The sequence below is a fragment of the Pleurodeles waltl genome, chromosome 4_1, assembly GCF_031143425.1.
Source record: "Pleurodeles waltl isolate 20211129_DDA chromosome 4_1, aPleWal1.hap1.20221129, whole genome shotgun sequence".
Classification (NCBI taxonomy): domain Eukaryota; kingdom Metazoa; phylum Chordata; class Amphibia; order Caudata; family Salamandridae; genus Pleurodeles; species Pleurodeles waltl.
In genome coordinates, this window is record NC_090442.1 from 194,614,176 (window position 1) to 194,627,311 (window position 13,136).

Here is a 13,136-nt window from a genome sequence, read left to right on the forward strand (position 1 = left end):
ACAGTTGACGTCCCTTTGTCGCGTGGGCTCTCATTATCCTAAATGAGACTACTGGATTTCTAGGCAGCAGGATCGATAACGGTGTGGGGGACTGAGTCTGACCCATGTGGAAGGAACTCTGTCACCATAAATCCGGTTTTGCTCCAGCTAACTAGCAGTGCCTTATTTCTCCCAAAGGGAAGAGATGATTGGGCAGCCGAGCGCATGACATATTTGGAACTTCTCAGGGAAGTCGTGGTCACTCAGATCCAAACCAACTCTCATTTACAGTATGATCTTATATACAAATGACAAAGGCAGTATAAGTTTTATATAATGTTTTAATAAAACGACTGCATTTTAGATGATAAGGCGTGAGCCGCAATAACCAGAACAATACAACACAGTAGGATTGAAATAGTCACGAGGAGAGTGAAACATAAGAACAACGCTATCATGGTGTTTAACAATTTCTACTCTCCCTCACCTAGTTCTATTTCGAGCACAGCATGTTAAGCTTCTAACTTGCCTTTCTGAATCCCTGGGGAGACATCAGCCCTCATACCTGAGCAAAGGCCTGTGATCTGGTTCAGCATCTGCAACGAGGCAGTCAGCGTCTAGTTGTGGTTCCCTGGTCGGAATCTCCCTCTTGCGTGTATCGGGACAAGGAAGTGTCTTTATAACTAACATGTCAGCGTGATCACAAAATGTCCCTACGCAGGAATGCCAAAGACTAAACTCCTACCACGTCTATCGGCAATGTACCAGACTGTATCCTTGACTGAAGCACAGAGTGAACAAGAATGTGTTATTGAGAACTCCAGTGCTGAAGTAGGCTAAACAGTGTGATATGAATATAAAACAAGACCGTAGAACTGGCTATTTGAAAAATAACAGTACGAAGCCTAATAAAAAGCATGTAGAGCAAAGTGCACAGAGGCTCTAAGCTGCAAGCAAATGAATAAAATACATCCAGGGCAAAGTGCACAAAGGCCTAAAGCCTGAAGCTAATGCGCAAGGGATACATAAAACTAACCACACTACACCTTTGTTATGCAGTAAACTAGTTTTTTTTTTTGATTCATTTTTTTAACTGAAGAACTCATAAGAGGGTACAAACAGTGATTCTGTGCAAGAAATGCATTTATGTTACATAGCAAGAAGAAGGTAAAACGTAAATGAAGAAACAAGGTGAGATCTTGGGCCATAGGACATTTCGGGCTCTCCCTTTCCGTGGTTGTCCTCAGAGAAGCAGTTTTGTGTAGTGAAGAGTGGGAGTAACCACTACACGGTTGGCCACAGCCATTTGAAATTGGTTCCAACAAGGTATGGAGCCAAGGGAAAAAACTGATTGGGAAGAAGAATGATTGAGGCTCCCACCCAACTTCATGTGTCAAGGCAGCCCGCTTCCTACAGAAGGGCGACCTTGGAAATCAGTCATGCTGTGTGCTAGCCATTTGCTGGTCAAGCAATCCAAAAATAAAGCGTTGTTAGTCCTGATATCCTTGGCGAGGTTTACCCCCAAACCTTTTGCCTTGTCTCCGCCTGTTTTGTTGAATTTGTTTTGTTACTCTTACAAGTCTGTGCGCTTTACCAGTGCTAAAATGCTTGTGCTCACTCCTCTAAACATTGTGAAATTGGCTTGCACCGAGTTGGCACATTTAATATACTAATAAATCCCTAGAAAAGTAAGTAACCTTTTTATGCATGTCTCCGGTCTGCCAATACATGCTGTGAGCAGTTTTAAACTGCTGATTCGACCTTGCAAAATGAACGTTTTTTTTTTTTTTGCCAGGCCTAAACCTTCCTTTTTAGAGAAGAGTCTGCAAAGGCATGCACTAGAGCATGCGTCTGGCTTGCAAGACTCAGTTGTGTTCTGTAAAGGGCTTGAAGCCTGCCTGTTCTTCACCAATTGTTGGTTTACGTGGCACTCTTCTTTACAGCCTTATAATTTGTCAAGGCATGCCTGGTATCATTTCAGTTTCTCTGAGTGGAGCAGGGATCAAGCACTAATTGACTCAACTTAATTCTGGCCAGTTTGCTGCTCCCGGCATGATCGCGGTACTATTTTGTTTTTTTTTTAATGCTTTTGCCCTGCAAACAGAAGTCTTGTGACTGGCAAAAATGTGCCTGGCAGGACAAACAGCGTTACAAAGTTTTATTTTTTAAAGCTGGCTTTCTTTAGTTTTGCCAAGTCGTCTTTTCTCACTTTCCACGCACGTTTTCTTTTGTTTTTGCTCGTTTTTTGGTGGCAGCTCACTGTTCTTGCTTAGTGTTCGGCCCCTAATATTGGTCTTTGCAGGCTGCTGTGGATGTGTCACCAGAAAACGGTTGTTGGCAGAAATGTCAAGACAGTGTTTGTTTTGTCCAATTACACAAAGAGGTATCCTTGATTTCACTTCTAAAACTACCACATATCTACATTGATTCGGGAAGCGTATGCTGCAGTCCGTATTTACATGTTTACACTGTTTCGTAGCCCCTGGAGCCATAACCCTTAATCTTGTCCGAAATGTAGTCTTTCTCCACGAGCTCAGTGCAGCCCTTCTCCTTATTCTTTAGTGTTAAAAAAAACAATCTGAAACATCATACAGTCTCTACTACCTCCTGCAATCCTTCCATCTACAGTAACAGGGATCACAAAGACCACACCCTCGGTTTGCTGACTGCCTTTGATGTCTTCCTGTCATATGTTGAATTTATGCAACTTTCAGGCCCTGTCGCTTTTACATCAGAAATGCAAACATTCCGAGTAGCAGTCATGTGCATGCTGCAAATCACCAGAACGGTTATGGCCCTCATCCCTACACCAGACTGCCCTTGTCCCCTTCAAAACCTCCACCCACCCACCTTTGGTATCACAAATTTCAGAAAGCTGATTTCTTAAACATGGTTGATATCGTCTTGCTAAAAAAAGAAAGAAAAAAAGTGGCAAACCACAAAAATCAACCTCCCACAACCAGTTACAACCTCATGTCTTTCTTGGATGCATGCACATTCAAACTAACATGCGTGGGCCACTGGATTTATGTGGCAGAGAGGACTAAATTGTGGGGCAAAGTTGACCAATTTATGTGGTAAGAAAAGTCCAGTTATGTATTTTCAAAACGCCAGTAGCTCTAACTCAAGCAAATGCGAGTCCTATTGTGTTTGGAAATGCTTGTTAATACATTTGTAACCCATAAGTTAGGCCCTAAACAGCCCACAGGTCAGGGTGCAATGTATTTAACAAGTTGGACATGTAGCTTTAAATGTTACATGTCCTAGTAATGAAACACCTTTAAATTCATTGTTCACTACTGCAAAGCCTACCTCTCCCATAGGATAACATTGGGTTACCTTTCTGCCTTTAATAAGTGATAATGTTTGTTTGGGAACTAGTAGAAATATCATATTTTGCGTCTAAGGGATTGTAATTTAAACCTTTTAAATGAAAAGGACAGATTGTAAGTCACAATTACGTGAATGACACTTTTAGAAAATTTGCATTTTCTTGTCCTAACCATTAGGTGCCTGTATCGTGGGTCACACAACTAGGTGTAGTTGTCTTTTGTGTATTCCTCCCAGACAGTATTACAAAGGGGGGCTGGCTGTTGGCAGGATGGGCTATCCTGACCCGATTGGAGGGGTGGAGATGTCACCCACCCTACTTGCACTTCAAAGGAGCTGCCTCAGCGCACACAAGCCAAAAACTTACCACAAGCCTTTTGTGACTTCACACATCCTGGAATCAGGGAAGAGAGGAAGGAAATTCCAGAACCAAATGTGGGGTGGAGATCTAGAAGTTCTCCCACTTGAAAGCTGGCACCAGGTGTAAATATTGGACCCCCAGACCAACTTTGTAGTACACTCCTGGACCTGTGGATACTGCAGAAGGACTACCCTACTGCCAGGTGACTGCCCTGCTGTCTGCGAAGGAAGACTGGACCTGCGTCTGTTATCCTAGGCTACCTGAAGTGACTCCAAGGGTCAGCTGACAGGCCTCCTGTTCAGAGCTACAGGAACATAACACCCTTCGGAGGCCTCCCTGCAAATGTCCAGCTGACCTGCTGCAACTGGGTCTGCCTTGACCTGCAACTGAATGTGCCTGAACCTTGCTGGCCTCTGCAAGAGTGAGTCCCTGATTCCACCAAGAGGGGCCTTCTATTTTAGGCTCTTGGATGGCATCAGAGTGCACTCCTGTGAAGAAGGAGAAATGCTAAAGCTTTGGCCGGTTCGTGACCATGAACAGGCTTGTTCATGCCAAGATATTGCCTCCTACGACAACCACCAACACAAAGCTCCTGTGGACCAACTCTTCATGCTACAGCGATGACCAGCAATGCAAGATCTGCACTTAGGACTGCAGCAGTGACCTGCGGTGTGGCAGTCAACATGCAGCTGCAGCAGTGACTGTCCGAGACACCTGGCCTGCTGTTTGCCCTACAGTGACAACCATCTGTGATCCTGTCCATGCATCTTGTGGCCTCATGTATAGAGATCTGGACTATGAGAACGTAACTTTTTCTGGGGAACTAACATGTTCCCTGTGTTCACCCGACATTCCATCGCGGTTGGCTTGAACTTGTGACTCCCCCGCTCCCATCTAGCATGACAAGATAACCATGAGGAATAATGTGCCTTTGGGTGCTATACTTACTTAAATCTTTGAAATTTCATCTCTCCAGTTGAGTTGATTTTTGTATTTTTTATGTCAATTTATTAAAATTTTAAATTATTGTGGGATTTGTGTTTGAGAAGGGCTCATACCCACACCCAACAACCAAATTTCTCACAAGCATGCAAAGCAGGGAAGATAGTCCTGGTTAGGCTTCCTACCATATTGGCGTACTGCCTCAAAAATAACTCTGACCCTTATTCCTCAGTGGTCAGGTACGCGATTATCATCTAGGTTGAGTCCCTGCATAGTCTCTTCTGTGCAGCTGTGTTCAAAGTGGGCTGTTAATTATTCTTTCTCACAGTTATGAGCTACGGTTACAGCTGAGGAACGAGAAACGGCAAGTAAATCACAGCTACTATTGCCATGAAGCCAAGAGTAAAATATATAAATACATAATTCTAGATTGATAGGTGTCATAATTTCATTATTTTTTTCATCCGGAGCATCCAGGTGATGTTATAGGAAAAAAAGGAAGCGCCTTAGGCCCCTTGATAGCTTTTGACTTCCCACCCCTAAATGCGAAGTATTTTTCCGTTTTGTATTTGTACATATTATTGCTATACAAACACAGTTTAATGTATTTGGAAAGATGTATTGTTTCTTTAATTCTTCTGTGATTTCCAGTTTTCTGCATTATTTAGTCTGAAATAGAAGGATGAGGTGCTGCTTTGTTTTGCTGTCTATGAAAAGATGACTGTTGCCTCTGATCCCTCTTCTTCCTCCCAGAATTCAGGAAGAGAGCTTAAGAGAACCAAAGTCACTCAATTGAACGTGATTAGGGTGGACAGATACACAACAGCGCCACAAAGACAGTGATTTACCAACCACAGTATTCTTCCTTGTCTGGTATATAATGCCAAGCCAGCAAAGAAGAAAAGTTAATTTTTCTCCAAGATGCACTAGAAAGCTCTAGCATAATAAGCTATGCTGCGCAGTAGCGCTACTCTTCTATAGATAGTGGAGGCACTTTATATTTAGAAAACCACACTTATTGGAACTTTCAGCTCTTCAGCAATAAAATAGCTGTCTGACTTCTCAACAAGAATGAAACACGCATTTGCAATGCAACGGGTCTCGCGTTTGCTCATGTTACAGCTGATCGCGTTGTTAACTCCTAACACGACTTTTCATCTATCGGCAAAAGTGCTTTTATGTAAGTAACCCGAAAAAGTGAAATTAACTGTGTAAAGCGCTCGACTTCTGCCAAGCGAAATCGCGCTAGGAAAATAGAGAAAAAGTAGTCCACGAGCCGGACAGAAAACAGTGAGCCCCGCATGTTTTCTGTACTTGGTCGCTGCACTCGAGGAGGGCAAGTGAAAGCAAGCGGATTTTACTAGGCAAGCCCACGAACCAATGAAAAACACTGACGTGACGTCGACAGGGCTCCGAGCCCTTTTCTAATACCTAAAGCGTCTCGCTGCGATGCGCGAGCGCATGCAACGCCGGCTCGATCCTAAAAAGCAGCAGTGTTTGAGATGGTATTTTTCTTTTCTGTGTATCATCTGCCTAGAACAGCCTTGGCATTAGGAAAACCAGTTCCCAAGCCATGTCAATTTTCTTCAGAGCACAGGCGTGTTCGGGGGTAGATTTCTAAAAGGCACACACTGATACATGTACTTTCTACAGCCAAGATTTGTTTTATGTTGTGGGGAAACTAAATTGGAACAAAAGAGGATACAATAAGTTGTAAGTTCTGATAGATACAGATTTTATCTGCTAAGAATCTGTGTGGTAATTGTAAATTGCTTTAATCACAAGACATAAAACCTTGCGTTTTATACGTTTGTGCCTGGGCACCCCCAGAAGTGTGTGTCCACTTCATCAAGGCAGAGAGCAACAGCATGTTGTCTATCGCGTTCTTACGTATACTCCAACTTAAAACAGACATGAGAAGACAGACAAGTTCAATAGTGTTCTGTTTTTGGGGACAATGCGGAAACTTGCCAGCTCCTGTGCCCAAATACGTACAACGTGGACTGGTTAAGTGGATGCACTAGCCACCTTTATTATTTTTTATTATCACCAAGGTGCTCCATTCCCCAGCAGTTGTTTAAAGTTAACTAATCTGCTAAGGTGACTATACCAATCACCGCAGTCTGTCTCCATACCCGGATCTCATTTGTTTCCAGGCTATTTGGAGCGTTGCCGTGGAGGAATTTGAAGGCAGTTGATTCCTATCTTGCCTCACAATGCTGAATTTGCAAGAAAGTTCTGACCGCTCATGGTAACACCGTAGCAACAGAACTAAGAAGTGGTGTCCCCAGCTTGGTGATATCTCACTCTGTGCTGGAGCAATGAGATGCTCAGTGCTGTATCTCTGCAGTGGGGTTACACAAGGAGTATTGTTTCTATGACAGGTCTGTAGCCACAGGAGAAATCATTATTGGAGCTAAGGTTAAGAGGCGGACGAGCAGTGCCCCCAGAAGACCCATCTGCCACAGTATTCAGAAGCTGGGCAACTGCAAACCCATTTGAGCATTTACGTGTTGGTAACATGCAGACCGCCCAAGGACCTCGGCATACGCCAGGGTCCAAGAGAAAGGCAACCTGTCCCAGCCCCTGCTTCAGCTACAGGAGGAGTAGATATTCATCAAGAGCATACAACCCAGGTATGTGTCTAACTAAACTCTACCTTTTAGCAGTTGAGTTAAGTCTCACCAAATCTCCCCATAACTGTTAGAAGATAGATACAGGGAGATAGTTTCAGATTCCTATGACTGTATTTGAAATTCCAGAGACCTGATTGTAAACAATTCTGACACTTTGGCTTGTAGCAGAAATTGTGCCTGCGCTCAACTACCGGTGGCTGTGTTTAAATTGATGATTTTAGGTTACAAAGTTAAAAACTGATGGGCAATTTTTGTTTGGATGCACATTTGTTTGGAAACGTCTACCTTGCTTCTGTAGTTACATTTAAGGCAGCAGAAGGTGTTAGATCAGCGCAGGAATGCTCTGTTGGTTATACAACAGTTGTACCAAATGGAAATGTCCTGTGGAGGGCTTGATAGGAGCATGATGTGCCATTGGCTTTGAGTAATCTGACCTCTGACCACTGCCAAGTTTGACATGATGGATGATAAAAAGCAGTGTATTTTAAGTTGTAAACGGCAGGCTGACCACAGGAATGGCAGATTGAGGGTATAACCCAGTAGCAACGTTTCTTGTTGCAGTTTCTAGCTTCTCTGTGGATATCTAAGTGGATAATCACATTATTGGGCACAGCGCTCTCACCAGGGGGGAGGGTGGGAGTGGAACAGACTGTGCAATACTAGCTTTGGAAACCTAGTGAGCAGGGGACATTTTAGACACCAGGAAAGTCACCCCATTCTCTGACTGTACTCACCACCATTGTTAGAACATCAAATATTAAAATGTAAACATTTCTTTTAACTTGGCATTAATATAAACGGAGCACAAGTATTTGTGACTACTCATTGGTTAACATCCAGGCATTTTCTGCAGTTTTTTTTACAATATCTTTGCTTTTTTGTTTCCTATCAGGTCACGTGTTTCGTAATATGTTAGCACACTCTCTAAAAAGTCTAATTGAAACAGTTAATTAGCCTAAGTTTGGCACATGCTATAATGCCTCAAAGGACCAAGACCCCAGAACCTTGCTTCCGGATATTTGTACAATGGAATGACTGGAGAATGCCAGCATCTATGAATCTTCAGTTTCTTTTTACACTGTTTGTGAATAACGTGCCTGTAGGCCATTGTACGTCCTGTGTGTACGTAGGGTTGGGCGGGTACGGGCTTCCATGTTTTTGTGATTCTGTATGCTGAAAGGAATAGTCTTGCAAATCCTGAAATTTCTGCTCCTCTGTATAGTATGTGTAGGGATGCCAAAATGCATGTTATGGGGGTATTTTGAAATCCTAGTTTAGGCATCGTCTTAAAGTGCACTTTAGTAGGGAACAAGCTGAAAAGGTAAGCTCTTTTGCCAATCTGAAATAGCCAGTAATGTGATGTGTACCATAATCCTGATGACCTAATCTGGGCAGAATTTTTGAGGTGCAGAGATTAAATTCGCATTGCAATTCCACCCACAGCAGTGTCTTCTCAGAGAGGGTGGTCTGGCAACAAAGTGACTAAATAGCTTAACAGTGAATCTTCTGCTGTGGCTGGTATCTGTTAATTTCTCTCGAGAATAACTCTGGTTCCATTAGACCTGGCTTGTAAAGTGAGGATGCAGAGACACACAGGTTAAATTGCAGGGCAAATCTGTTGTTAAGGTAGGCAGGTGCTAGGTATAAAGGAGCAATGGGGAAAAGGTGCATCTAGGACTAAGCCAGTTCATAAGCAAATCTCAAGGAAGTTCCAAGTTCTGCTGAGATTTTCCAGCATTTGCATACAGATATTGCATTTCCCTCATTCCATCCAATGCATTCTAATTTAACAAGCGAGATGACTAGAGGAGTACAGATCGGAAAGTTTGTAGAGTGGTCTTACGGAGAGTTTCCTCAAAATCTGTCCTACCATGGGGCAGCTTAGAATAGTAGCACTTAAAAGTACTGTACAAAACTGCAGAGTAAATTAATACAACTCAAAGGCTTTGGCATTGCTACAGCCTGTCTGAAACCAACAAAAAATCAAAAATCCACCAGCATCCTTTTGAGTGAAATCCCTAGCTGGGCTGGCCACAGGCTGCACAACTATGCCCACTTCTACAGAGAAAAACATTCCCTTTCTCTGAAAACTTGTTACTCGGTCAGCAAAATGTATGTGGTATGAGAGCTTCATACATTAGACTAAATTTTCTATTTTCTTTTTGTTTTGTTTCCTTCTTTTACATGAAAATTCCATTCCATGTTGTTGCATTTGTTAATTTTTTCTTAGATTTTGATGTCATACGCTGAGATGTTAAGTGAAATCGTCATTTCGACCTGAAGAACTGTACCCACTCAGTCAGTCAAACTCAAAATACTTTATTTGGCTACAATGAGCCCTAAAAGTGCATAGCAAAGGCAAAAATACATTAGTATAAATACCATTAAGAAGTGAAAGATAAAATATATTAATTGACATATACAGTAAAATCACAATGGAATTTACAATAAAGATATACAATAAGAACCAACATGATCTGTACGTGATCTTTAACTTTCCTTAACCTTGAACTCTGGTATTGAGTGGTCTCCGTTATTTATTTACAACTTTCCTAAATGGTCGGCTTGATGTTGAGGGGGGGTGTTCTTTATCACATGGTCAAGACTGATGGAGTGGAACTTCTGAGGTAAATCTGTGTGATCTAAGTTTTGGAGTGCATTCAATTTGGGGTTCTACTCTCACAAGGTACTGTGTCTGATTTTTAAAAGTGGAACATGTGCGAAATTATGGTAGGCATGTTCCTCAGGTAACTAGGCCCTAAAAGCTTTTTTTTCACTGCAGGGCTAAATCTGAATTCCTAAAAACGCCAAAGTACTGATTATAAACTTTAATCTGCAAGTTTTGACAGGAAAAAGCTGCAAAAGTTATACAAAGACTACTTGTAATATTTAGTATGAATCAGTTTAATGGCAAAGTTATATTTGTAATAACTATTTAGGAAAAGTAGCTTTTTTAAAAAGTTGCCTTTTACCTGCCAGAAACTCCAGTAGGTTAATAAGCACTAGCCTACTGACAGCTGCTCTGTCAGGCTTGGCCTTAATAAGATATGAAAACTGCTCCTAGAGTAGGAACAATGTCCTAGGTGTGAATCCTGGAAATTCATTAACTCGTATATGTAAGTTGAGACTTGGAAAAGGCAACCCTTTGCCCTCTCTTGCCAGACTGGTACCAAACACAGTTGGATGAGAGCTACCCCTAAAACTGGTTTTGATTGGCCACAGAGAATGGGACTGCTCACTTCCCTAGCCACATTGCTTGCTGTGCACACAGTCTCCGCACAAGAGAAGAAGGATTTCTCCATTTTGAAATTTAGGAGTTAGATGCCCTGTGGGATTGTTTGCAGAAGGGCAAACGGGAACTGCTGCAAAAGTGGGTAGGGTTGCCCATGGGCACTACCACCCCATTGGGTAGGGAGCAGTCAGGAGTTATGCCCACCCACTAGTTGATGCAAACCATAAATGTTGCACCACAAGGCACCATCCTCAGAACAATTTCTGGACCTACAGAAGATCAGATGAGAACTTTACGCTGCTTGCTGTAATCTGAGAAGAGCCGTGAAAGACTGGATGTGCTCCCTTCAGTTGCCTGATCTCTTTTCTGAACAAATGCTTAACACCCTTTTGAATGGGGAAACATTTAATCCTTTCCCATCATGGACCAAAATCAACTCTAGTCCTAGTGCCCGGATTTAGGTCTTTCAATAGGCCCATCATAGCATAGTCCAAGCACACCACTTCCTCAGTTTTGCATATATTTCTTAAGTTAATCTTCATTCTGTTTTATACCCTCCACTTCAGTAATGCCCCTGATGGTGTCCTAGAGCGAAAACCAGGTATGGGGCAATTCTGTCCAGTCCCTTGCTCTCAAGCCATCCATGTTTATTTCAGTTGTAAATATTTTAATAGCTTTTCTACATTTAATTGCCCGTGTAGCTCTTTGCAATAGGTAATTATACAAACTACACAAGTCAGAAGTTTAAGACCGCTTGTGTATATCTTAATATATATTTATTTAGTTTTTACATATATTATACTTCGCCCACCCTATAACTAATATTGTCTGTAGACAGGCCTCCAAAAATCTACTTGCCAACTCTGAGCTATTTTTGGGATCTACTCGCCCCTTCTGGTTAGTTGTCAAAAAACAGGTGTTCTGTTAAGCCAGAAAGTGGAGGACAATAAAGATGCCTTTAAATCTTATTCTTGTCACATTGGCTCTGTGTTCAAAGACAGATGTCAAAAGTCAGTTTGTCTTACAATTAATTTTCCTTCTCACTGCAGAGTTCCAGGATTTTTGTCAGGTTTTTCCTAACACGCAACCTTTAAATAGCTAAGTCAACTGTACAAACATTTCCACAATATATTTCAGTAGTTGTGAAAGCTCATTGTTTGTACTTCTGTATGATGGAAAAAAAAATATTTTAATAGGATGAAGACCAATCCGAACACTTCACTTGGTTATGTGCAGAGAATAAATATGTTTTCTGAAACTCGATGTTCTCCGATTAATACGTTATATAATTTTATCAGTAAAGCTGCAAGTTAGTGGGAAGGTTTTTGGACGTTTCTTGGCAGTGTGCAACCACATCATACTTTATTATAAATTTATTATAAGTAAGTGTGCAGATTTGAACTGAGAAACACTCCTGCCCTGATGGCAATGCTATTAGTAAACTAAGAGGGAAGTAATGGATTGTGTGTTCCCTATATGTGGGCCAGATTATTTTTATTTGTGGAGCAAACATTTAGGGAGTCATTACGACTGTAGTCCCGCAGTTAGGTTGCTGCCAGTAAGGCTGTTTTCCTGTGGGCCCCATTAAGATTTTCCCGCTGGCCCAGCGGGGAACAGCCTACAACATTGACACCGGCTCATAATAGAGCCGGCGTTAACGCTGTAGTGCGCAGAGTGCAGTACCACCCTGTAAGGAAATGTCTCCTTGGCATGGTTGCCCCCTGACTTTTTGCCTTTGCTGATGCTATGTTTTGAATTGAAAGTGTGCTGAGGCCTGCTAACCAGGCCCCAGCACCAGTGTTCTTTCCCTAACCTGTACTTTTGATTCCACAATTGGCACACCTTGGCATCCAGGTAAGTCCCTTGTAACAGGTACCCCTGGTACCAAGGGCCCTGATGCCAGGGAAGGTCTCTAAGGGCTGAAGCATATCTTATGCTACCCTGGGGACCCCTCACTCAGCACAGACACACTGCTTGCCAGTTTGTGTGTGCTGGTGAGAACAAAACGAGTAAGTCGACATGGCACTCCCCTCAGGGTGCCATGCCAACCTCACACTGCCTATGCAGTATAGATAAGTCACCCCTCTAGTAGGCCTTACAGCCCTAAGGCAGGGTGCACTATACCATAGGTGAGGGCACCGTTGCATGAGCACTGTGCCCCTACAGTGTCTAAGCCAAACCTTAGACATTGTAAGTGCAGGGTAGCCATAAGAGTATATGGTCTGGGAGTCTGTCAAACACGAACTCCACAGCACCATAATGGCTACACTGAAAACTGGGAAGTTTGGTATCAAACTTCTCAGCACAATAAATGCACACTGATGCCAGTGCACATTTTATTGTAAAATACACCCCAGAGGGCACCTTAGAGGTGCCCCCTGAAACCTAATCCAACTACCCGTGTAGGCTGACTGGTTCTAGCAGCCTGCCACACTCGAGACATGTTGCTGGCCACATGGGGAGAGTGCCTTTGTCACTCTGTGGCCTGTAACAAAGCCTGCACTGGGTGGAGATGCTATCACCTCCCCCAGGCAGGAGCTGTAACACCTGGCGGTGAGCCTCAAAGGCTTGCCCCCTTTGTTCCAGCACCACAGGGCACTCCAGCTAGTGGAGTTGCCCGCCCCCTCCGGCCACGGCCCCACTTTTGGCGGCAAGG

The 13,136-nt window shown here is 42.9% G+C and overlaps 2 protein-coding genes across 8 annotated transcripts in view; one reads left to right on the forward strand and one right to left on the reverse strand.

Moving 5' to 3' along the window:
* The window catches only part of CACNA1C (calcium voltage-gated channel subunit alpha1 C), a 1,395,795-nt gene that overhangs the window by 1,361,685 nt on the left and 20,974 nt on the right, over nt 1-13,136 (reverse strand). The window lies entirely within an intron of this gene.
* Nucleotides 1-13,136, forward strand: part of DCP1B (decapping mRNA 1B) — a 152,075-nt gene that overhangs the window by 12,061 nt on the left and 126,878 nt on the right. The window lies entirely within an intron of this gene.